This window comes from Pogonomyrmex barbatus, unplaced genomic scaffold (assembly GCF_055798465.1).
Source record: "Pogonomyrmex barbatus isolate J1 unplaced genomic scaffold, ASM5579846v1 scaffold15, whole genome shotgun sequence".
Classification (NCBI taxonomy): Eukaryota; Metazoa; Arthropoda; class Insecta; order Hymenoptera; family Formicidae; genus Pogonomyrmex; species Pogonomyrmex barbatus.
In genome coordinates this window covers 5,176,797-5,201,999 of record NW_028297111.1, presented here as the reverse complement: position 1 = coordinate 5,201,999, position 25,203 = coordinate 5,176,797, and the positions used below count along the sequence as shown (strand labels likewise).

Below are 25,203 nucleotides of genomic sequence, written 5' to 3'. Positions count from 1 at the left end.
AGGTCATCACTTTGATCACTTACGTAATTGCTATCGTCAGACAATGCGTGCTCTTCGTCTTCAATATCAATGTCAATATTGTCAATCTCTATTTCTTCTTCATTTTCAAACACTTCGTCCACTATATTCACAAAGTTTTCCTCATCCATATTAAACACATTTTCTATATTTAACACATTATCCATTTTCACCGTCAACTATTTTTTCACACACATTAGACTTCCATCTACTGTGATCCTGCACACCGCATGACCCATTATATATCATCGACAATTTCTTTGTCCCTTGTCGAAGCATCATCATAGGTCTCTCTCTAATTTGTTTATAGCAGCCGGACTATCGGCGCTTCTCTTGACACGCCGCGACACGTACGCCGACTTCGGCGAAAAAAAACCATCATAAGTCTCCCCGATTTGTTTATAGTAACCGGAGTATCGGCGCTTCTCTCTTGACACGCCGCGACACGTACGTCGATTTCTACGAAGAGCTATCTTTTCACGGGCTCTTCCTAGAAAACAAAATTTGAACGCCATCGCGCTCCTTTGCGAACATGTCACTACATGTTTGATTGCAACAATGAAATTCTTAGAAAAAAAAGGAGGGGGGAGAAGGTGGGGGGATTAACGGTTTGCCATGTCAAAAAAATTTACGCGATCAGTCCTCCTCCATCGAACGATCTGACAAAAAAGGTACTCCGCTCCTCCATCGTTCGAACAACACGTAATGTATTCCGCCAAAGGAAACAGTGCACCGTACAATGGCGAAAAACAAAAGAAGGAATGTAACGCGTAAGTTTCACCTGCATTTTTTTATTTTTTTCTCTTTTTTCCAATATTGTGCAATATTATATATTTAATTTCCACAGTATTTCGGTGGAACGTCGCGCGGTGCGCTTACTGAGCAGACGTTACACTCTGACGGCCACGGGTTACAAATTTCTGGAAATTGGAATCAACGTTGGTCCACCGAGCTACGTGGAGATCGCTCTGGGAGATCATCGGGGACAGGAATTGATACTGTCTCTCGAAACGTAGAAGGGACTCTACGAGCAGCGATGGAATATCTATAAATTGCTGCGAAATGATTACAAAGACAATTTTATAAGCGTCGGACCGTTAACCGTCAGAATTTGTCTGATGAACGACGTTACACTCGTACGTCTTGAATCTTTGAACGTACGCGTAACGATGATCGAATCGACCCTGCGCCGTATGTTTGATCTGGACGAATGTATCGATGTGACGTTCGATCGACTCGTTAGATTCGTCGATACGATCGATACCAAGTATACGCGATTCTCCAACATCGCGTCTGTTGTAACAGATCCCGAGGAAGTGCCGAACGCGATACGCGATTGCGATACATTCGATAGACGTCAACTCGTCGATTGCGAGCTGTTAGCTTTAGTTTTTAGTGTATAAGAAAAAAACATGTGAATAAAAAAATTTCACACTTAAAAATGTATTCAATTTGTTTAAAAATATAAACATATGTAATATGCAAAAAACATGTATTTCTTTCATTTCTTTCTTCCCCACCATAAAATAATTAGAAAAAAATAACATTCGCCATAAGAGAGAGAGCCGCAACGGAAGAGATAATACGAGAGAGAGAGATATTTATTTTTTTTACTCGGCGGCGGTGGCGGCGGCGGTGGCGACCCCCCTCCCCCCTCTGACGTCATGTCCACGCGCAATTTTTTATATCATCTTCGCCGCCCATTTTGTTTATATCGCCTTGCTATCTTATCCTACTATTTATTTATCTCACCTCGTCTTTCTTCACTACACCCCCCCCCTTGTGACGTCATGTCCTTCGAGTCACAATTTTCTATTTATTTATCTATATATTTATCTTCTTGTTTATCTATTTGTTTATCTATTTGTTTATAGATAAACCTTCACCCCCTTCACCTACTATCTTATCTACCCCCCCCCTCCCCCCGCGGCTCAGTTCAAAGGATCGCCGCCTCGGACTTCCCCCTCCCCTCTTCCCCGCGCCGTCCGTTCCCCCCGCACACCCGCACCCCCCTCGGAGGACCTGGGTTAGAACCGGCCTAGTATACCTATTGAAAAGTTCATGCCGTTTCTCCGATAGATTACGTTGGCAATATAAATAATAATGATATGAAGTAAATTGATGATATGACTTCTATATATCATTTGGAAGGAAACACTATGCTTAACACTTTACAAATATTTTAATTGCACGGAATTGTGTTGTGTATGTATTGCAATCATGTAAAAATGGACTACAAGAAAGAACATTTTCGGCACATTTTATTATATTATTATCAGAAAGGCAAAAACGCTGTGAATGTTCGTCGAAAGATATGTACTGTGTATGGAGAAAATGCTATTAGTGAACGCACAAGTCGAAAGTGATACGCGCGTTTTCGTTCTGGAAATTCGGATGTGACCGATGCTGCTCGCTCTGGACATTGGCGGATGTCGATGATCAACTCTTGGCCATGATATCGAATGACATCTCACGAAGCGGGAGATTGCAGAACGTTTAAATATATACCATTCAATCATCGCCGACCATTTGAAACGCTTGGGGATGGCCGATGTTTGGGTGTCGCATAAATTAACTGAGCTGAATCTCATCGAACGAATTTCCACATGTGATTTGTTGCTGAAGCGTTACCAATTCGACAATTTCCTAAACCGCATGGTTATTGGGGATGAGAAATGGATTTTATATGAAAATGTCTTGCGAAAACGGTCATGGCAAAAACGCGGCGAGTCGGCCCAAACCGTGGCCAAAGCTGCATCGGAGAAAGGTGCTATTATCGATTTGATGGGATTAGTTTGGAGTAATTTATTACGAGCTGCTGCCGCAAAACCATCAATTCTGATAAATACTGTGCCCAATTAGAGAAATTGAAGCGCGCCATTGCAGAAAAGCGGCCGGCATTGCTGAACAGAAAAGGTGTTGTATTTCATCACGATAACACGACACCACATACATCTTTGCAGATTCATTAAAAACTACGCTTAAGGATGTTTTGCCACCATATTCTCTCAATATTGCTCCATTGGATATACATTTGTTTTGCACTTTATAGAATAATTTTCAGGGAAAATCATTCATTTTTGTGGAGGACGTCAAAAAGCTGGATGACTTTTTTGCTCAGAAGTCCTAGAAGTTTTACGAGAAGGGAATTATGGAATTGTCGGTACGATGGCAGCAGATCATCGATTAAAATGGAGAATATCATGGATTGAATAAACGTTTCAATGTTTCAATTTGATTTTCACTTCCAAAACGGCACGAACTTTTCCGACAACCTAATATAATAATATAAAATATTGAAGTACTAGATAAACTGATTATTATATTTTTATAGGTTACATTATATCGAAATTGGTCATGTCATTTATTACAATTAATAAATACGTAGTCACTTCTCGATAAATGTCACAGTCGATAATATAAATAACTATGTTTGGAACTGTCATTTAGAATGATTTTATATTTTTATATTGATGACAAATTGAGGTTAAAGAACATATGTCTTAGAAAAGATGTCTTAAGACATCAAAAAGACGTCATATAATCTTAAAAACGTCTTCAAAAGGACATCTTTAAGAAGTCTTTCTCAAGACATGTCTAAAAGACGTATTTATGACGTCTTTGGTAAAGTTTTAAAGACATCTCTTATAAGACATCCTTTAAACATTTTTTAGACATGCGTGCTGTCTAGGTTATATTTTAATATATTTTTATTTCAAACTACTTTTATTTAGCGTTACTCAAATGGAGCACAAAACATAAATAAACATAAATAAAATAAGAGTGTTACTGAGTACTCAAAATGAATCGATGTCAGACGAGTGCCCCTTGTTCCATATATCAGAATCCCCTTATCTAAAGTGGCAGGTTATGCTCGGTCTATATATTTCATATGTCTATAGTACAAGCATACAAAGGATGGTGCGAAGCGTATGCGTGCGTATTTTTATAGAAGAGTGCTGCTTTCGATCGTGATTACAAGTGAATGTCGGGAGTTTACAAACGTGAGCGTACAATCGTGCGAGCATATAAGCATTTGAGCATATAAGCAAGCAAGAGTGCAGCGCAAAGGTGAGCAGTGCGGGATATACAGGCGGGAGCACGGATCGTGCAGTGGTCGGTAAACGGCGCAATATATATATATATATATATATATTACAAAAAAGTTCTGAGCTTTAGATTTCATACAACTGAAATAACAATTTAAAATTTTATATATCTTCTTGCCCTTTTGCGGTTTTAAAGCGTTGACATTTGGCCTTCTAAAATACGGTTTGGCGTTTGATGCATATAACCTCAAAAATCAGTAGTGTTCACGATGGCAATAATAAAAAAGCATATTCGATTTTCCATCCACTTCGCGTTTCATCTGAAGAAAAATGCTGTTGAAGCCACTGCAATGATTTGTGCTGCATATGGAGAGAACGCTGTAAGTCATACTACATGTAAAAGATGGTATCAAAAATTTCGCCAAGGATATTTCAGTCTTGAAGATGAACCGCTGGACGCCCTTAAAAGATTGAAACGGACGAATTGCAAGCACTGCTGGATATAAACTCTGCGCAAACTGAAAAAGAGCTTGCAGAACAGCTTGGCGTTACGCAGCAAATCATTTCCGTACGTTTACATATGATGGGAAAGGTTCAGAAGGAAGGCAGATGGGTTCCGCATGAATTATTCGAAGACAACAAAAATCGTCGGCGTGACACTGCACTCACTTTGCTTTCAAAGTTCCGAAAAAAAGATTTTCTGCACAAAATCATTACAGGCAATGAAAAGTGGATTCTTTATGATAACCCTAAACGTAGAAAATTAAGTTCACCCTGGTCAACCTTCGACATCGACGCCAAAGTCCAATATCCACGCCAAGAATGTTTTACTCTGTATCTGGTGGGATTGGAAAGGTGTGTTGTATTACGAGTTGTTACAACCGGGTGAAACAATCACAGCAAACCGCTACCAACAACAATTGAGCGATGCATTAGAAGAAAAGAAACCATTTACTGGTCAAGGACGTCGTAAAGTGATCTTGCTTCATGATAATGGTCGACCACATGTTGCGAAAGCGACTCAGGACCATATCTTTGCGTTAGGTTGGGAACTTCTCCCGCACGCGGCGTATAGTCCAGACATGGCGCCTTTCGATTACTATCTATTCCGGTCGCTGCAGCATCATTTGGCTGATACACATTTCGTGAGATTTGAAGAGATACGAAAATGCATTGATGACTTTATCGCTTCGAAACCGGTGAGCTTCTATCATCAAGGAATTCGCAAGCTACCATCCGAAAGATGGCAAAAGGTCGTTGATGCGGGGAACGGGGAATATTTCGCTGATTAATATTTTTTTGTTTGTTTTTGAATAAAGATTGAATTTTACAAAAAAAAGCTCAGAACTTTTTTGTACACCTAATATATATATATATATATATATATATATATATATAAAATGAAACAGCCTGTATATATATATATATATATATATATGTGTTTATATATATATATATATGTGTTTATATATATTATTTATATATACAGTTTATTTATGTGTGTGTGTGTGTGTGTGTGTGTGTGTGTGTGTGTGTGTGTGTGTGTATTATAGATATAAATATGTGTATGTAAACAGAAAGTTTTCAATACAAATAATAAAATTTTTCCAATTACAAACATTATTTACATTAAAAATTATAAATAAATGATAATTTAAATTTAAAGTGTAATAATATTACACACACACACACACACACACACACACACACACAAAATAAAGTATTAATCTCAAAAGATTGAATTTATTTTTATGTGTTTATTTTTGCTGAATATATGTATTAATATGTATTAATACATAAAATATTCATAACAAAATACTCATAAACTATTATAAACAATATAAGAACTCTTATATAAGAACTCTTACATATGAAATAGTTTAATTATTTTCCATAAGATCTATTGCTTCTGTTAAAATGACATCATGTTTTTTGATTGTATTATGATCGATTATAAGATTTTTCATAAATATCATTATTAAATAAGGAAAACATATGATCAGTAATCTCATATTTCGTGCAGCATATGTCAAATACACGCATATGAATGCGAATGCACATTATAGCCACAAGCATTGGTAATAACATTCTGTTTCGTGTTTTAGTTTTCACGATAGACATGATGTTAAAAACTCTTTTCACGTCAGCATTACTAATAGGCAGAGATAATGCGCGAATGGCAAACGAAGCTAAGTCACCAAAATTTCTATCTCCACATGCATTTTTGATGTTCCAAACAGCAATCCAAAATTTTGTTATATTAACATTTTGTGATGACATTTTAAATGTTATATTAACATTTTCATCAAAATATAAAGAAATATCATATAATCTAAGTGTTCTTAATTTTCTCCATTGCTCTTCAATTGCATCCTTATCTACAGTCGTAGCTGTAAATTAAAATTAATTTATTCATTACAAATAATTCAAAATGACATTTAATATAATAAAAATACCTGCTAAATCCTATGATAAATCTTTTATTGAAATAGAGACTTGAGATAAATATTTTTGGTGAAAAACTTATCAATAATAGCCAGGTTAGATGGTAATCTTTTAATTAATTCATCACAGAGTCAAATAATGAAAGCTACAATTCTTTTCATAATATTTAGGGCGTTTAGAGAAATAGTTTTCTTAGCATCAAGTGATGAAAATTTTGTACCAAAATCTGTGGAAGTCCAAAGGAAGTAGAGAATTTTCAAAATCTGAGTCAGCTTTTTTTACAATTTCTATATCAGTCTGATGAAACATTTTAGGTGAAGCATTTGAAAATTCGAGAGATTTTAAAAAGCTTGGTTTAAAAATTCGGTATTCGTTCTTTAAAATGCTAAATTTATATTAGCAATTTGTTTAAGAATTCCATCAAGGAAAAGAAAATACAAATTTAATAAATAAATTTAAATCATCTTCATACATTTCTGCTAAATTCTAGCAATATAACATTTATCTGCTGATGATTTTGCAACTATTTGAAAAAATTCTTTTAGTTCACTCCATTGCCTTACATTTACTGATACAGCATCTAACCAGCGAGTAGAAGATAGTTTTGATGGTTGCTTGCCATTATTTATTTGTACATACATTTCTGAAGATTTGAGTTGACGAAGAGGACTGTTAACAAACCAATTTCTTGTTTCTCGCAATATAAATTCTAGATTTGATGATAATTCTGTGCAAGCCTTTGCAGAACACAAATTTAATGGTAAGAACATCTGATAAATTGTAAATTTGGAACTTTATCTTTTAATAGTGTTAAATAATATAAATTATGATTGATTCCACAAAGATTACTTGCACCATCAGTTCCAATAGCTATAAGATGTTTTAAGTCAAGTCCAACTTCAGTAATAAATTTTGTAAAATTATTATAGAGCTGATCAGCTGTCGCTGCAGTAACTTCACTAAAGCTAAGAAAATTAGTAACTATATTATTAAGTTTTTTACTAAAATATCGTACACAATAAGCCATATATTTAATGATTAGGTATATTTGTTGATTCATGTAATATTACAGAAAAGTCTTCTGAACCTATATCATCAATGAGTTGTTTTAGCATTTCCGGTGCAATAACATGTAATATTATTTTCGAACATTTTGTTCTGTGTATTCGAAGATCTTCCAATTTTGTATCTTTTCCAATCAATTGTAACATTTCACTTAAATGATCAATATTTCGTATAAAATTATGATTTGCAATATATAATGCTAGTTTCATATCAGTTTGTTTACTTTCTTTTGATTTTATTAAAATACCTATGATACACTTCTTTTAGTTATATAAATAATAACAATAAAATCTAAAAATATAGTAATTTATAATTATTTGAATCTATCAAGCGTTTTTTGTTTTTTTAAATTTAAAGCTAATGCTTTTTCTTTACGCATTTTTGTGATTAAATTGTTTAAATCATTTGTTTAAATCATATTTGTGAGTTCGTAAAGGAACCAAACATAATTTACAATAAGCTTTTCTATGTCCTGCCATTAAATGTTCTGGTGCTCGACAAAGTCATCCTAATAAAAGAAAAATATCAGCAATCAAGGCCAAATAAGTATAAAATAAGGTTTTAAATTCAAATATATTTATTAAAACATTAACATAAAAAAATCTTCAAGAAGGCAGTGATTTTTAAATTAAATTTCTTGATTGCTTATTTTTATTATATTATATATTACTATTAGGAGCTTATTACTCTAATAATATTAAATATATTTAACCTTGTTTACATGCTAATAATAAAACTGATAGCAGAGAACGAGACTCTGAGTAAAAAGATTAGATTAATAGTCGTAGTCGTAATCAGAAGTTAGACATAAAGATCAACTAAATATGTACATTTACGCTTAGAACTACGATTATGACTATTATGGCAATCTTTCTGTTCAGTACTTACATCCATAAGGACTTACGTCTCATTTTCTACCATTAATCTAAGTAACTTTTATTAAAAATTATTTATAAATTTTAATTTACCTTTAAAGATATTTTCTTTCTCCCATTCACAACGGTAGTGTTTCATATATTTTGCATATTTTCCCATTGCACATAATATATATAATTAAATCTTTGATAATATTAGTATAATATATGATAATATTTGATTAGTTTTACCGCAAATTTCAATGAAAATATATTTATTCGATGTATATTAAAATCGATACAATAAAATCTGCCGAAAAAACAATGCTTTGCCTTGTAGATATGAGCTGATCGTCGATTGAATTTAAGTGTTGTCAACGATGCCAACTGTTACATTGAAAACTTATTTTTAATTTACTATTTCTAACCAATGACGACTTACAAAACAAATTTTGAAGTCTTGCTATTGTGTGATTGATTCTTACTTTTAGATCTAGCCAGTCATATTAAATTGTTACTGAGTTCAATTGCTTCTAAATACATTCATTGGATGCGTTCAACGGAACAAAGCGATCAGTGAGCGGTCGATTATTAGTTTTTACCGTTAGATCCTTTTATCGTTAGTAAATTTAGACCACATTGACAAATTATTCAACAGTTGCACAACTTGTGTTTGCTGAACGCAACCATTGATTTCTATACTGATTCAGTTTGATGTGTGACAAATGAAGATAAAGATAGCCTAATAAAGATGTAGTCCAATTGGCTATATGTCGCCACTAGCTAAAATTCGGTCGCCAAGTTGATATGTCAGTAGCTCAATTTGCAACATGTAGCCCAATGATCATCCTGTTCCAATCTCTCTAGTTTTCTGAAATAAATTTAGATTAATAATTTAACAAAGTCTGATGTGTCGTTCCACCTGACCATTGGATTGTGGATGAAGAAGAATAGTGTAAGTTTTCTTTATTCCTAAAATTATAACTCTTGGAACATTCGCGATTCGAAATTCCTTCCCTGATCCGTATGTATTTCTAATGGCATTTCCTGCCTAGATACTATCTGGCTTACAAAGACTTTTGCCACCGTGCTAGCTTTGATATTTCTCAATGGAAAAACTTCTATCCATTTTGAGAAGCAATCAGTCACTACTAATAAATATTTATTTTAGGAAGAAAAAAATGATAAAGGGCTTAACACGTCTATCTGCACCGTCTCAAAGGAAGCACCCACATTATAAATCTGAAAAGCAGATTTTTCCCTTTCCAGCAGGACCTTTTTTAGCAATACAAACTTTACAAATCCTAATCCAATACTCCACATCTTTTTTGCATGTCGCCCAAAAGAAACGCTTCCGAATCTTCTCAAGAATTTTATTAACTTCAAAATGCCCTCCTATAGGAGAATCATGAGCCTTCTCCCGTCAAAATCTGTTGCATCATTTTATGAGGAATAACAATTTGAAAAATAACAGTTTTCAAATCAGGAGACTTCCATCTTCTACAAAGAATTCTATCCTTAATAATCAGAGAATCCCATTGAGATCAATAAATTTTCGAAGAATTATTCCCGTAAATAATCTCATGTCGAAGAGGGCTATCTATTTTTCTATTTAATAATTTCCGAAGAATTTCAACAATCGAAGGATCTTCTAACTGCGCTACCCAATCCTTCGATTTTCTTCTCTCTATCCTTCCTAAATATTTCCCTTTATTTTCCTCCTCTTTTTTTTCCATTCTGGCGCAATAATTGCAGTCACTTTCCGCACAGGGGCATCTTGATAATCCATCAGCGTTCCCTTGCGATTTCTCTGCTCAATGAGAAATTTCGAAATTATATTGCTAAAGATGTTCCAATCAGCGGGCCAACTGTCCTTCTAATTTCCTAAATAATATCAATCGGAGAGAAACATGGTCAGTTCTTATTAAGAATTTCCATCCATATAAATAATGATGAAAACTTTTCAAAGACTTTTCAACTATTGTTAACAACTCTCTACGAGTAACACAATAATTTCTTTCGGTTTTACTTAATACCCTAATAAAAATTAAAATAAGCAATTACTCTCTCCTTTCCTTCTTGAATCTGGGATAAAACAACAATGCCATGATTCGAGGCGTTAGTATCCAAAATGAATTTTCCTGTCTCAATTGGAAAAGACAAGACAGGGGAAGAGATCAAACACCGCTTTAGCTTTTCAAATGTCTCTTGACAATAATCATCCCAAATAAACCTATACTGTTTCCGTCAAGGAAAATAGGGCTTTTGCAATTTGCGAAAATCCTCTAACAAATTTCCTATAATAGAAACAAAATCCCAAAAAGCTACGGATTTGCTTCTTATTCCGCGGAACAGGCCATTCCAGCACAGAAACAATCTATTCAGAGTCAGTAGAGATTCCTTCTTCCGAGATTTCATGACCTAAATATTTAACTTTCCTTTCAAACATTTTTTGGATTTATTTTTAAATTTGCTGCTTTGAATCGAAGAAAAACTTCTCGTAGATAGGCCAACATTTCCTCGAAGGTTTTACTGAAAATCACAACATCATCTAAATAAACCAAACAAATTTTATTTATTATCTGATGAATAACTCTTTCCATTAACCTTTTAAAAGTCGCCGGGGCATTACATAATCCAAATGGCATCACAGTAATTGCCACAAACCATTTTTCCTATTGAGAATATTGTCTTTTCCTTATCTTCTGGACGAAGTTTCACCTGTCAGTTCCCACTTTTTAAATCCAATGTGGAAAATCAAGAATTTCCTGACAATCGATCAAGAAAATCATCAATTCGTGGTAATGGGTAACAATCCTTCTTAGTGATTGCGTTGAGCTTTCTGTAATCCACACAGAACCTCAACGTCCCGTCCTTCTTCTTCATCATAATTGCAGGTGAAACCCAAGGACTACGGGATTCTTCAATCTTGCTGTTTCATCTCCCTGTTGTAGCCAGACCTACAACTAATAATAAAAGTAATCCGCATGACAACAAAAGTAGTCCGCATGAAATCTCGAAAAAAGTCTTTCAAAAACACAATCGACACAAATGTGTAATCGCCGAAATTGCGATCAGTCTTTCGAAAGACCGCAGAAATGCATCACGCGAGAATATTGCGAAAAGCCTATCAGCAAATTCTTAAATTTGACGATCGAACCGAGCGTGATATTGATCAATCAATATCACGAAATCGATCGACGCAACCAATCGGAATGCTGATCGGGCATCAATCAGCCTATATAATCGGTTGTACAAAGCGGAATGGGAAAGAGTCAAAATTATAAGTCGTGCGGAATCATTATTATAAAAGTCGCTACGAAATCCTGTCGCGAAGTTTACGCGAGCTGTATTATCAGCAGCTTAGGTGTCACACTCGGTCGTTGGCCCGAGTAACGCGAGACGCGCCAAGCCGCCCGACGACACGTAAACGTGTGTAAAATATAATCGTTATAATATCAAGTATTTGTGCACTTGTTAAAATAAATCAATTAAATTAAAGAAAGTGTGTGTCAGTGATTTCACGAGGATCCTTACATTCCTTTGATCCTGCTCGGAATTCCAACTCCTTAGGCTTGACGAACCCAACTATCCCGAATATTAACGTTGTAGCCCATCCGAGATACAACATTCCCTTGCTGTTTCATCTCCTCAAGAATTTTCTCTACCTCGTATCTATAAAGGAATGCGTCTAGGAATCTGTCTTATAGAACTTGATTTTTCTACAGAAATTGAGTGCTCTATTACCGAGCAATTACAATATTTACAATATTTTTCGTTATAATATTTTCCGAGAAGATATCATGAAATTCTTCGAGAAATTCAGAAAAACTTTCCTTTTGTAAATCATTTAATCCTTCAGAATTCCTATTAAAGAAATTTAACAAAAATTCAGGAACTCTCTTTTCTGGGAGATTAATACGAGAACAAGATCCCTTCTTTTTCAGAAACGTCATTGTTAAAGAGCGAATTGAAGATCCTAGTCTGCCTAACTTTAACAAGAAAATCTGCTCCCAAGATGCATTTATCCTCAATTTCCACCACATACATCAGAAATTCTAAGGAAAAACTTCCGTATCTCAATTTTAACATATGTTTTAAAATCAATAGGAACTTCTTGCTCAATTGGATACTTCAATTTTCTATTTCCTACCTAAAACTATTGCCTTTCTGGCCTAACCATCCTTTTATTTAAAATCTGAGTCTGTGTTAATTTTGAAAACGCAATTGATCATCTAATCTTCCTCGAAAACAAAAATTTCCTGATTTCCCACTTAAATTCTCGAAAGAAAAATTCCTTTTCCTGGCGGTATTACATTTTCGTGTCGAGCCCTGTGTTACACCACTGCAATGCTCGGCGAGCCCGAGTTTCCCTTTTTTGAATTAATCAATGAAGAATTCTCCGATCGGAAATGCCCCTTAGCTCCACAATGCCAGCATTCGTTGGCTTCTTCTTTAGAAAAAAGTTTTCTTTTTTTCCCTTAAAATTATTGAATTTTCCACGATTTTGCTTGTAATCACGCGCATTAATTTCTCCTACGTTCAAAAAGTTCCGTTCGCGTCCGATCTCAAAATTAATTTTATCCTTTTGGTCCTTCTCCTGAAATTTAGGAAAACTATTTTCTTTAATAATTTTGTACCGCCATGGCTCTTTCCATGGCGATCCTTAAAGATGTATACCCCTCCATTTGAAGAGTCTGTTTAATAAAACTGTCTACCCTTGTAACAATAAATTCCGAGTATGCAATTTTATCCTGTATGCCAGGCGAACATTCCGGATAGGCTAGACGAGACAAACGCTCCAAGTCCGAGTCAAGCATAGCCAAATCTTCTCCGAATTTCGAAATTTTTTGATTTACGAGGACGGTTTGAAAAATCCGTGCAAAATCAGAAAGATAGCACCACTGGTATCGAGGTTATTTTCAGTTAATAGTATCTCTTGGAAGAACACACACCAAGTTTCAGCCAGATTGATCTATTTCTCTGCACTTGGCGTTTGTTTGAGTCGAGTGATTTCTAAAAAATGAATGAAAGAGAATTTCGTGTGTTGTTCAAGCATTATTTTGAAAGGCAAATCACCTCAGGAGACAGGAAAAAGAAGCTTGATAAACATTATGGTGAATCTGCACCTTCGATTAGAAGGATTAGTTTATGAATGGTTTCAAACGTTTCAGAGTGGCCATATGAGCACAAGTGATGAACGTTCTGGACGTCCTGTTGAGGTTACTCTAGAAATCATTGACAAAATCCATGATGGTAATGGATGAGAGAAGAATCAAGATGCGTGAGATTACTAGTGCTGTGGACATCTCGAGTGAACGGGTACATAATATTTTGTATCAACATTTGGGTATGAAAAAGTTATCTGTAAGATGGATGCCGCGATGGCTCACAATTGACCAAAAATGAAATCGTGTGAAGTGTTCCAAGGAATGTTTGCAGCTTTTCCAGCGAAATCCACAGGACTTTAGGCGTCGTTTCGTCGTTGTGGATGAACATGGATACTACACGCCTGAGACCAAAAACAATCCAAACAATAGATTGCCAGAGGGGAATCTGCACCAAAGAAGACCATTCCTTTGGCCGGGAAGATTATGGCGATTTATGTCTTTTGGGATTCGCAAAGAATAATATTCATCGACTATATGGAAAAGGTAAAACTATTACAGGTAAACATTATTCATTGTTATTGGACCGTTTGAAAATCGCAAGCTGCAAGAAAACCACGATTGAACCACAAGAAGGTCCTTTTCCATCACGATAACGCATCAGCTCACTCCTTCGGAGTTGTGGCCGCAAAATTGATAGAGTTACGGTTCCAACTCGTTCCGCATCTCTCATATTCTCCAGATTTGATTTCCTCGGATTATTACTTATTCCCCAATGCAAATAAATGATTAGCGGGAAGGAGATTTCATTCAAACGAAGAGGTGATTGCGGAAATGAATGCATATTTTACGCAATTGGACCAATCATATTATTCGGAAGGGATCAACAAATTAGAGCAGCGTTGGACGAAGTGTATAAGCCTAAAAGGAGATTACGTTGAAAAATAAAAAAGATTTATCCCGAAAAATTAAGTAGTTTTCATTTCTGCACGGACTTTTCAAATCACTCTCGTATAAATTGCATGTAGTAATTTTGTGCCGAAAGTTTTTTGAAACGTAACTCTAATCTTGAAACTAATTTGCTATATTGCAAATTTTCCAATTTCGTTCCTCTCTCTAAAATCGAATGCGCCTTCCCTTTTAAACAGGAAGCCAATGCGATTACTTTCTCCGAATTTCCCCATCTATTTGCTGAGCAATTAATTCAAATTGGGATAAAAATTCTCGCAAAGGAACTTCCGTCATATGTGTCGAGCTTTAATTTTAAACCGAAACCAAGATTAAAAATTGGATTCGACTGGCTTGATATGGGTAGTTTATGCTCCTCGGATTGTCGCATCGATCCTCCTTGCTCTATCGCTCCGCGTCGCCGCTCTGCACGCTCCTCTTTAAAAAGGCGAAGCTCCTCCATTGTCGTACGGAGAACCATCTCCAGGCTCGTTTCCAGTTTCTCCGCACGCGTGCAAGCTCTCTTTCTGGCCGAAACAACCCATCTCCCCGACGCTCCTTCTTGTCTCACTTCCGTCTAAATCGTTTCCCTGTCAATTCCGCTTGACGCTTTGCCATGTTTACCGATCCCAGACGAGCCTCCAAAAATGTCGCGCGGATTCACTCGCATAATACTCGCACAGGGAAGGAAGAGACAATTTAGCAAAAACGAAGGAACACACTTTATTATTTACAGGAGCACGGAAGCAATAACAAGAGTTTTTACAATAAAATATAAAGTCACCGCGACACACTTTAACTCGCGCGCCGCACCGTCGACTTTCTCCACAACAACAACGCTTGACAATCGCTTGACAACCGCGTTGGCAAAGAACGATCTTCAAGTTAGAAATCGATATGAAGGTAGTATCGAATGGAACACCGGTCGTAATACTATAATTCACAAAGAATTAACATCTTTAAAACATATAGATTAAATATTTTAACGATGCAGTATTGTTCTGATCAACGTCCATCAGTCAGATAAAAACACCTCGCACTGATGGTGATAAAATTTTGAAAACACGTATAATAAAATCACGGCCCACGGGTCGTACATGTAATCCTCATTACTTAGCGCGCCGCGCCGAAAATCCCCCCCAAGCGCGCTCGAAGAAGTCGGAGCGCAATTCTCAAATTGACAAACATGTAAACAAATAACTGCTTAATGATAATTATCGAAATCTGGCAATATCCGCTGATAGAACCGAATTAATTCGAAGCCGTCCAAACCATCGATCCGCGGAATATAAAAAGCCGGGTCTTGCGATAATTAGACGAGATACTCGAGTTCTTCGAAATAAATCATTCATCGGGCTCATATAAGCAAGACCGAATCCAATCCCGAGAAAATTGGCGAGGAAAAGAAGTTGTACGCAGTCTCAGCCAAGAATTACTGGCAAAAGCCAATCTTTGTTTAACCTTCCGAAACCCGCTGACCAGAGAAGTACCCGAGGTAGCGTGTTCGCTACTTTCAAGAGTTACTGGCACCGGTCAGAATCCATATCTCGCCGAGCTATTCAGAAGTTGTGCGTTCAGACTAGGAATTGTTGGCAAGAGCCAATAGCTTTATCTCTCTTCATCTCCCGAATCTGCTCATGAGAAGTATCCAGGAGTAGTAAGGGAGCAACCATAGCGCGTCGAAACAGATGACGTCAGTGACGTAGACGAGTGGAGAAAGGAGAGCCTGATGGGAATGAGGGTGGGGAGTAGACGTGTACGGCTCGTTGTGTTAGACGGCCATGGCGCGTTAAAATAAATGACGTTACTGGCATTAGTGACGTAGACGGGAAGTGGAGTGGGTGAGTGAGAGTGGAAGGTAAACATATTTGATGCTATGCGTTAGACCAGGAGGCAGAACGCTGAAATTGGGCACGGGCGCCCGCGAGCGCCCGCGAATGCCCGCCTGTAGTGCACAGGAGCGTATCTAATATTTTTAGTACCTTGGGATAAAGTTCCGCATTTCACACTTACAAAAATAGCGTTGCGTATATATATATATATATATATGAATGATAGTATAGTCTTAAACTACTAGTACTTGAATCTTTGTAACATCATAAAATTTTTTTATAACAGTAAGTTTTTTTATAACAGTTTTAGCTAAACCGTTTAAAGATGAAATATGCAAAAATATATTAATATATAGGACTTAAAATGCATAAGTTCTTATGAATTCAACTTATATCTAGTTAATTTTTTTATTAGTCAAATAAAAAAATATGTCTTAGCATGTTTTGATTATCCTAATAATAATAATAATAATAAGCATTCATTGTAGGCAAATTTTAATTAAAATGATTATCTCTATTTTTAAATATTGTAAGTTGTCAAAATTTGTGCTAAATTAAAAATTGTGTAATTAATACATTTAAATATTTAACGAAAATTTAAATATAATAAAACAATAATATAAACAATAACAATGTATTAAAATATAAACTTACAATACAATCATAAAATTATGAATACATATATCACATTTAACAGAATTTAGCGCTTTAAAATTATATTTTTAAATCCAGAAGAATAGTCCTTTTTCCGCGAAGAAAATTTTCAACAATTTCAAAATAAACATCTGCTACACGCTCAAAATAAAAGAAAACAATAACTAAGCAAGAGTATAATCAAATTGTCTAGAACAGTCAGACACATTTGCGATCTTATAATTTAACGTTTATAATAGATAATCAAAATAGGAAAAGAACCTTAAGTTCAAGTTCGGACAGTTCTTTATAGGAAGAGAAGTGGTTCATAATCAAGCATAATAATCAAGCGCAATGTTTGATCTATGGAACTATGGAATTATAAATTCAAAGAAATATAATGTCGAAAGACATTATAACACAAAACATGGAGCCACTTATGACAAGATAGAAGGTTTGGAGCGAATTCAATTTTTGCACGATTTAAAATCAGTTGTTTCCAACAATAAAGTAATATTCATAATATACATACTATTATAATATAAAATATGCGTTTTTTACTGTAGTCAGTTTTAATTTAATTCATTATATTTAATTATAAAAAATTTTTTGTGTAAGGACATGCATATAAACATGTATAAATATATATATATAAATACACACACACACACACACACACACACACACACACACACACACACACACACACACACACACACACACACACACATATATATATATACGAGGATAGTCTAAAAAGTTTTGAGCCTAATATAGAAACAAGTATTTTTTCGATCAAATATAGTTTTATTTTTCAACATAATCTCCTTTTAAATCGATACACTTTTCCCATCGATACTCTAACCTCTTTAACTCCTCCAAATAGTAGTTGGCGTCTTGCTCCGCAAAATAGGCGTTTACGTATGCGATGACCTCCTCGTTCGATGAAAATCTTTGTCTCCTCCAAGCGAAACTTTCAGCTTAGAAAACAGAAAAAAGTCGCTGAGGGCCAGATCTGGTGAATACGATGGGTGGTCAACCAATTCGAAGTGCAGTTCGTGAATTTTGGCCATGGCGACCGCCGAAGTGTGAGCAGGTGCGTTGTCTTGATGGAACAGCACTTTCTTCTTCTTTAAATGCGGCCGTTTTTTTGCAATTTCTGCTTTCAGCTTATCAACTAATGATGCGTAATACGCTCCCGTTATTGTTTTACCTTTTTCAAGATAGTCGATACACACAATTCTGTGACTATTCTAAAAAACAGTCGCCATTACCTTCCCAGCTGATGGAACCGTCTTCACCTTTTTCGGAGCAGGTTCACCCTTTGCAGTCCACTGTTTTGACTATTCTTTTGTCTCTGGAGTGTAATGACGGATCCAAGTTTCATCTACAGTTATGAATCGACGCAAAAAATCTGACTCGTTTCGCTTGAATCGCTCCAACAGGGCCTTGAAAATGTTCGAATTCGTTTTTGGTCCAAAGTGAGCAAGCGCCGCACCCAACGCGCGGATAGTTTGCGCATATCCAATTCTTCAGTCAATATATGACAAACGCGTTCTTTCGATATGCCCATAGCCTCATCTCTCTAACCTTGATTCGACGGTCGTCTAGTACCATTTGGTGAACATTTTCGATGTTATCAGCGGTGGTCACAGTTTTTGGTCATCCCGAACGCTCATCATCAGCCAAGCTGATACGACCACGTCTAAATTCAGCTGCCCATCTTTTTACAGTGGCAAATGATGGGGCAGAATCCCCGTAAACAGCGTCCAACTCGATTTTAATTTGCGCAGGCGTATTGTCTTTCAAATGTAAGAATTTAATCACGGCACAATATTCAATTTTTTTCCATTTTTACAAAAACACTGACATCGACTGTCAAACAACAACTGAGCGTCCAAAATGGTGAAATTTTCACAAAAGTCTTTCAAAGCATATACTATTGTAATACTAGAATGGTTTTGACGAATAACATTATCTTCATATTAAGGCTCAAAACTTTTCAGACTACCCTCGTATATATATATATATATATATATATATATATATATATATACATGTTTTTACATAAAAAATTTTTTATCAGGTATATTACATTTATTATTCTAATACAAGAAGAAGAATCGGAATTAAATAAACCTGTATTGTATGCTAGTTACAAAATTGCTCATTTTATTGCACGTGAATTACGTCCATTTAGCATTGGTCCATTTGTCAAACAATGTTTAGAAATTGCCGCAGAAACAATATATCCTAATGATATTAATAAATTTAAATCAATTAGTCTCTCCTCTCGAACTGTAGTACGTCGCATTGAAAAATTAGCTGACGATCTCGAGTGACAATTGGTACTAAAAGCAAACAATTTTATTGCTTTTTCATTAGCTCTCGACGAGAATATTGATATCGTTGATACTACACAATTGGCAATTTTTATTCGTGGATAGCAACTTCTCTATTACTGAGGAACTTTTAAATATAATATCTCTGAAAGGTACTATGACTGGAGAAGATATATTGTTTAGTGTTGAAGACGCAATAAAAAACATAAATCTATCTTGAGATAAATTAACTTCAGTTGCTACTGATGGTGCTGCAGCAATGATTGGACACAATATGGGCTTCGTAGGATGTTTAAAATCTAAACTAGCACAATCAAAACAAGAAATACATTCGATCTATTGTATCATCTATCAAGAGACATGTGCAAAATCTTTAGTGTAAAGTATGACGAAGTAATGAAAATTGTAATCAAAGTTGTAAATTTTATTAGAATTACTGGATTGAATCATCGTCAATTTCGCGAATCTTTTTTAGAGTCAGATTATATCGATATCTTCTATTTTTGCGAAACACGATGGCTTAATCGAGGTAAAACTCTTCAACGTTTCTTTCATTTACGCGAAGAAATAATTATATTTTTAGAAATGAAAGATAAGTCTGTGCCTGAACTATCACAGCCTTCCTGGATTGCTAATCTCGCCTTTCTTGCGGATATCACTAATCATTTAAATACATTAAATTACTCTTTACAAAACAAAGATAAATTAATTATTCATATGTTTAATTAAATTAGATCTTTTAAAATGAAACTTAATTTATGGATCCATCAATTTCAATCTCGACAGTTATTACATTTTTCAAATTTATTATTTGTTGCACATTCAATATAAGCAATATAAAGAATATATAAATTCACTTCAATTATGATATAATGAATTCGATTGTCGGTTTAGAGAAACGCATGTTCTAGAAGAAGACTTACTTATTTTTATGATATCTTTTATTGTTGATATTAATATTGTTCCCGCAGATATACAATTAGAATTAATAGATTTAAAATGTGACACTGCTCTTAAAAATCGTTTTTATACAATGACTGACATCGTATAATTTTATTCATATATATGTCAAGAACGTTTCCATCGACGTTTCCATGCTCGTGCTGCAATAATGAGTATGTTCGGTTCTACATATTCATGTGAACAATTATTTTCTATTATGAAATTAAATAAATCGCGATTACGCGAATAGTTAACAGATTCACATTTGAATTTTGCAATAATTCGTTTAAGTTGTGCCAAAACGACACCTGATATATCGTATATAATATCAGAAAACTATGAATCAAATACTAATTAAATGTTATAAGAGTTGTTTATTTAATATTATTGTAAGAATTGTTTATTTAAAATATAGATAGTTATTAATTTATGCTAATTCTGGGTCTGAATTTGTGCAACACAACATTTTTTTCACTCCTTGAACAGCAAATTCAATGAACAGACGTTCCTCCCCTGTTATCTCCTCTCTTCACTTTATTGCACCTAGCTACCTAACGCTAGCTAGCGCGCTCAACTGTTGCCCGCGGACATTGGGCGCCCGCGAGCAGTGCCCTGCGTTAGACTAACGCGGAGAGGGTAATCGAGTTTGGTGCGCCTTTCGATCGTCCGCAGCTATCTCTGCAAGCTGATTTGATTAGCCATAGCTGCCATCGAGCTGATTGGCTATGTCCGTAATATCCTACAAGTTAATTGATTGTGTCCCATGGGACTCCCCCGAAGGCAGATTGATTTCGGAGAATCTCGATTTCAATTGATTTTGAGAAAGACGAGAAATGACTGACGACTAATTTGGAGAAAATAAAAAATTTTACGCATGCGAGTAATTCCACCGCTTCTTTCACGAGCAAATTTTCCTCAGCGTGAATTAGCTTGCTAGAGAGCACCGCGCATAAGCTTGTGTTCTCGCGCAGGTTCGACCTAAGCTTACCGTCCGTGTATGAGCTCGTCACGCGGAGATGTCAGCATCCCGCCGCGGTGGACTCTTGCCGCAAGTAAGCTTATTTCAAAATGTAAAAATCATGAATCGTACATTTTTATTGTTTTATTTGAAGCCGTGTACTATGCGCGAGATACTCATTTCGCAAAATGAAAGTGAGTTGGAATCATTCGTGGACGGCGATCAGGTGCGGTCCGACAGGATGCGGGAGAACGATCTTTGTAAAAAGATTCATTCGTTATTTACTCGTTACTCGTTATGATGAATGTTCATTTTAAGAAAATTTTATTTTTATTTTACTACGCGGAGTGGCAAAATGCTTATTAGCAATTACAAAATGAGACGGAAATAAAGAGAGAAGACGTGAACCCGCGATCAAATTTCACGAGGGATTACGTCCAGAAGATTATTTTAACGATTTACTCTGTTCGAAATTAGTAATAATCGACGAAGGAATCGTGGAGCGAAACGATCGTAGGTATTTATCAAAAAAAGTGGTCATGAGAATCTCAGTGTGATATCATCTCGTAAAATCTCTTTCATCAGGGACGCTGACAGCGTGATATATTTTTGAACGCGAATTACTTTGTGGTTTTCAAAAATTCACGGAATCGCGCGTAAACTCACTTTCTACATCTTGCGCAAGTCTATCCCGATGATCCAAAATTTCTCGAAGAAGCGTACTACGACGACCATCCCAACCCCACAGATTATTGTTAGATCTGAAATAATCGATTCCAGACGAATTCAGGTTTCGAACATGCATATTTCCCGGGGATATAACATATTACGTTTACGTACTGCGTAGATTTATCAGATGCAGCGTATAAAAGCATCTTACTCTTATTTGTGCCGACTAGTCGCACGCAATTTCCACACGAAGAAGAGAATGACGACGTCATCGGTGACAAAATCATCCGCGAAAAATATCGTTGAACGTTTGACCGGTAAAAGAAATATCTGTCTTCTCGAAGCGTTGTGTTATTTGAACAAAAATTAGTGTGTCTCTTTCTTACGATCCGCGGACGATAAATTCGTTGCATCTGCGAGTGTGTTTTCAATACTCTGAAGATTAACGCTCGAATGTGCTGAAAAAAATTGGCTAAGCAAATATAAAACGACTTTGCGTCAAATAGTGGCAAAACGAGGGAATTGGAAAAGTAAGAGAAAACTATTGATGCAGTGAGGCGGATTCTTGCAGTACCTCATCGTATCTATACTCGCAGCTCTATTTTCGAAAATTATTGACGAAATAGCACGAAAAAGTTATGGAAAGGGCAAAGAAGATGGTTTTAATTTCCACGGAAAATCTCGAAAAAATGCAACGGCATCTTTAACAGTGGCAGCATCCGACCCAATAATCGCTAATCGGTTAGATAAAAAATTTCACGGAATGGAATTTTGACATTCGAAAACTTAGGTTCCGTGCAAACACCGAAACGATTTTATTACGACTCGATGCGGATGTAAGTAGATTTCTTAATTCTAAGTAGATTCTCTCATTCGATGTAATTCTAAGTAGATTCTCTCATTCGATGTAAGTGAAAAATAGATATAATGTTATATAAAAAAATATTTTGGCGATATTTCCATTTTGTTTCAAAGTTGTAAAAGGAAGATTCGCCGGATGAGAACAACGCCGATAAGCGGGAAAGGAGTGGAATCGGCACGCGAATCTCGAACACCGAGCAAAACTTCATTCCTTGATGATGCGAATAATATAACGCTACAACATTCTCTGCATAGTCGCAAACGGAGAAGAGTCGAAAAAATATTAGAAAATGTGTCGAAAAGTTTTCGTACCAAGGCGCGTTTACTTTTGAAACATTTGATTGATAAAGCAGTACTCTCGGGAATTAGTTGGAACCATGATTATCGACGATAATGTTATAAAAGATTCGAATATCACGGACCTGATAAATGAAGAATATGTTGATACGTGAAAGAAAAATCGTGAAAGCAATAAGAAGAGGTCAGTTTGCGCGATTACTGCGCTCGACAAACACTCCGGCTGTATTCATGGGAAATGTGGAATTGTTATCAAATATTTGTCCAGACATTATCATCACGAGGGAGTTTCACGCCGAAAGCACTAAGAAAACTTTCATCGAGGATACGTCGAGAAGGGGAAATAAGTGCAAGATTGAAGAAGAGCAAACGAATTCTCCATAGCGAGAAAGAAGCGTACTCGAATGGAGCGCACTGATATGACAGGACTTGAAAATTTGTACTACAATTCGGCGCATTATGCCGATATTCGACAACATAATCTGTCACGTGTGGCTAAACCGAATTTCTCGCGTAAAGAAGTAGCTCGTTGGTTCGAATCGCAAGACGTGTACACGCTGCACCGTCCGTTGAGGGGGAAAATTTCCACGATTACGTTACAACGTGACAAATAACGACGATCTGTGGGCGGCCGATTTGATCGAATTCCGTAATCTCAAAAATTACAATGAGGGGTTTTCTTATCTGCTAGTGATTATCGATGTGCTTAGTAAATTCGTACTTGAATCGTTGCGGGAGAGAACGAGTAATTGCACAACAAGGGTTTTTCAAAACACACTTTCGAGAAGCAGCGGGCTAACGTCCATATACTTGTGACAGGAAACCACAATAGTGTGTTTGAATAAATGTTTATTAAGCATAAAACTGGAGAATTAATACAGATTATATAAGAAAAGAAAAGACAAGTAAGCCCAATATAATAGACACGTGCACGCATTAGACGTGGTGTCAACAGAATAAAGATAAAAGACGAACACAAATCAGTAGTCAACTAATTACAACAACTCTAGTCAAAAAGAGAGCTCTACAACTAAACGCGCTTACTTCGATTATCTACTAGCACCCCCTCTATCGAAGTAAGCCATAGTACTCGCTAATTTGAGGACCTATTTCTTAATTACTATATATATAGCAAGTATAACGCAACAAACAAAAAAAAAATAAAAATTTTTAAACAACGCGCATTCAAAATCGTTTTAGGTTTAACAGATAAACATTTTTGTTGTTTAAGCTTTGACAATGCTTTTGTAAAGATGTCCGCTATCATAAATTCTGTGCTCAAATAAATAATTTTATTTCCACTTTTTCGACTAGTTCTCGCGTATAGTGATAAGCTATATCAATGTGTTCGCTTCTTTTATGGAGCACTGCTAATTCTATTGCGGTTTGGTTATCACAGTATTACCGTGATTAGAGCCTCAACATATTCTTCTAATCCTATATGAGTCATTAGTTTTTTCAAAAATACTTTCCCTTGATATCTCATACAAAGCTGCATATTCTGCTTCCAACGATTGACAACGAAACGAAACTTTGCTTTTTAGACTTCCAACTGACTGGTTCTCCTGCTAATACTACAAGATTTTCTGTGCGATTTTCTATCATCGGCGTCGCCTGTCCAATCAGAATCAGTATATGCAACCAGTTTTTCGTTACTCTTTTTGTATTCAATCACATAATTTGAAGTGGCTTTCAAGTATCTGAGCATTCTTTTTGCCAGATTCCAATGTGCCTTGCCGGGATCGGAACAAAATCTGCTAAACGTAATGGCTGCGTATGCGATGTCCGGTCTAATCGCATTTGCGAGGTAGATTAATCCGAGGTAGATCAATAAGTTCTCTATACGGCTTTTTCTCCATTTCATTCCTTTCTTCTTCATCCAATGGTCTTAATTCTTTGAAAATCTTCATATTGGATTCTATTGGAGTCGACACGACTTTGGAATTTTGCATACTGAATTTGTTTATCAATTCTTCGGTATATCTCTTTTGCGAGAGTTTTATATTATCAATTGTTCCATTTCTTTTGTCAACGCCAAGAATATTACTAATTGGTCCCTAGTCGGTCATTTCAAATTGTGACTTTGAGAATTTTGTTTTACATGGTGTCTTCATCATTTTCGAATACATAAACACGAGGATCAGTTTCTGTGCGACGAGTCCCTTGTTCTGTCCCATTTCGT

General features: G+C 35.8%; 2 pseudogenes; both read right to left on the bottom strand.

Moving 5' to 3' along the window:
• Window positions 1–5,910: 5,910 nt before the first annotated feature.
• LOC148937298 (uncharacterized) lies at window positions 5,911–6,673 on the bottom strand (annotated as a pseudogene).
• Window positions 6,443–8,471, bottom strand: LOC148937297 (uncharacterized; annotated as a pseudogene).
• Between the last annotated feature and the right edge of the window lie 16,732 nt (window positions 8,472–25,203).